General features: G+C 43.3%; 1 protein-coding gene across 1 annotated transcript in view; it reads left to right on the top strand.

The window, feature by feature from the left end:
• The window catches only part of LOC125028595, a 4,477-nt gene extending 2,013 nt beyond the window's left edge, over positions 1-2,464 (top strand). Inside the window, exon 2 of the mRNA XM_047618054.1 lies at positions 146-2,464. The gene's annotated coding sequence lies outside the window, so the exon portion shown is untranslated. The remainder of the gene's footprint in view (positions 1-145) is intronic.
• The last annotated feature ends 36 nt before the right edge of the window (positions 2,465-2,500 follow it).

The raw sequence follows: 2,500 nt of genomic DNA, 5'->3' as shown, positions 1-2,500 counted from the left end.
CTCGCTTGCCGCGCCTCTTGGCCGTTATACAAAAGGGCTGTTCCCTGCTGATATTTCTGTTTCACTTTCTTTCATATCATATCATGCTAAAGATGGATATTTCTAAATACCCAATACTAATAATGTTTCTTTTCTTTTTCGACAGAAGGCCGCGAAGCCAAGCCAAGAACCTGCAATGACGAGCAGAATGCCTCGGACTCCCCACCAGCCAGCCGCCCAGCCGGGTCGCCCTTAAAGCCGAGGTTTACCTTCACCCGCTCAGCTGCCATTCACCCGCCCGCTCAGCGTCTCCGGCCGCTCCTCAGCGCCCACCCCTCCACCTCACCTCCTCACCCGCCCCGCCCCTTCAAAGGCGACCCGCACATCTTTCGGCTTTTTACATTATCTCAGCAAATCTCTAGGTCGCAAATAATCAGACTGTAATGACCGTTAATTCGGAGAGCCGTACCGTACACCTGAGGACATAATGCCATTGATCACTGTTGCCAGCCGCACGTGGTCTTCGCACCTGGGCCAAGAACCCACAACTTCCCTCCCTTTTTTCACTGTTGCCAACTATTCGCCAAGACGCTACTATTTTTTCCCTTATTTCACGTACAAGTTTTATCATGAAATTATTTCCACCTTTATGCACACTGAATCTGATTTTAAAAGAAATATTATAATTCATAAAAAAAAAACTTTGTCCAAAAAATATAGAGTTGTGCGTTACAGGAGACAATTCTAAGTAATGACACGAATTTGAACCCGAATCCGACGCGAGAGACAACAGCTTGCCTATTCCCATGTGTTGAATCATTGACTAACAAAAACCGTTAAGTAGTGTACGGGGCGACATCTGTCCAATAATCGGCGCGATCAATTATTAAATATCTGGCCCAGCTGCTGCTTACCGCGGCCGAACGTAAGTCCGCGGTCCTTGTAGGTCAGTTGTTCCGGGGTTACGATGGTTGCCGATTTCGCTCCTCATGCCGGATCACAACTGTGTCACGCAAGGGAAAATACGCTATTCTTCTAACCAAACGTTATATTCAAAGATTTAAAAAATACAAAGTACAAAAAAAAAGGAAAGTTATATATCTCAACGTATGAACTTCGAAATAAAGCGTAAAGACGGTTGAGGGAAACGGCGAGGGTTGGAGGCGAGAGCAGCCATAGGATGTCCGGGTGTGTGGGTGCCGCCTCGCACACGTGCAGGGAGGGAGAGTGTTGCTGCAGCTGTTTTGTCTGTCTGTCTGTGTCTCGCTGCCCTCTTCCCGCATCCCCCCTCTCGTTCCCTACTCCCGTCACCCAGCTGTTTCGCCTCCTGTTTTTCTTTACGTGGAAGATGGTGTAATTAGCATTGCTAACATAAATAACAGCCAAGAATCTAACTTCCCTTGAATAGAAACTCACAAGAAATACGGCTACGCTGAAGTTGCCATTTCCCATATCTGTTTTTATTTAACACGTTTTTGGACAAGAGCTAACTAAAGGGTTAAGACAAATACAAGGCAGTGAGGTGTAGGCCGGATTTTGGGTCGGTTTCGCGTCTCATTTGTGTCAATGTTAATTTTGTTCCTGGGTTACCGGCAGCGCACACGGGTTGCCACACAGGTCTCTTTCGGGCGATTTTATCCCTCTCGCGCGCTTGTGATACAGCGCAGCCAATAACTTTAATTCACAAGCTCATGAATATTCAGTTTAACCATAATCATGGTAATTACAACAACACATGGCGACGCTAAAGGTTTTCTCGACTGTATTGGGATGAGTTGGCAATAGACGTTGAGGTTGTGGTCATAGGTGTAACCCCGCGGCACAATGGTATACTACCTTCACATGCTCATAATCTTTCTGTTATTGTAAGGCCCCCTCTCCCCTTTTAAAGATGTATTCCTCGCAGATTCTATTTTCTTTCTCAAAATACTGTAGGGAGGTTTTGTATTTGTCAAAACAGTTACGATTTTTGTATGTGTGTGTTTACCCATGTGCGCGTGTGTTTGTACATGTGTGCGTCTGTGTATGGGCTTCTCTCCGGAGGAAGCAAAGTCAAAAGATCGGCGAGTCTGTGATGACGAAGACAATTCAGAAGAAAACGAACCTCCTTTAGTTGTTATTGTCCAAGTTACCTGGTGAGGTCAAGTTACGTCGTGTGATAAAGCGTCTCTGTTTTTTATTCTTGTATTCCGAGCAAATGATTTAAGAGTCTTTTTTTTTTTTTATCATCAGGAGGTAGTATAGCTTTATGTGTGAAAGAGTTTGTGAATTTGTGCCATGACTTTTGAAAATTATTGAGATTTAGCACTAGATTATCCTGTGGTATTAAAGAAGAGACTGTTTCCTTTTTATAATTCTGAAACATGGTTATGTCAGCGATGTCACAATTATGTAAACTATGTATATATTGTATATATACTCACTGTATAGAATTATAGTATAGTGGTGTAAAATAATGTCAAATAAAATATTTTCTTTCTTATAATACATTTTTTAATTTGTTGACCCCTTTGCTGATTAA

The sequence above is a fragment of the Penaeus chinensis genome, chromosome 9 (assembly GCF_019202785.1).
Source record: "Penaeus chinensis breed Huanghai No. 1 chromosome 9, ASM1920278v2, whole genome shotgun sequence".
Taxonomy (NCBI): domain Eukaryota; kingdom Metazoa; phylum Arthropoda; class Malacostraca; order Decapoda; family Penaeidae; genus Penaeus; species Penaeus chinensis.
This window is presented reverse-complemented; position numbering and strand designations above follow the sequence as displayed.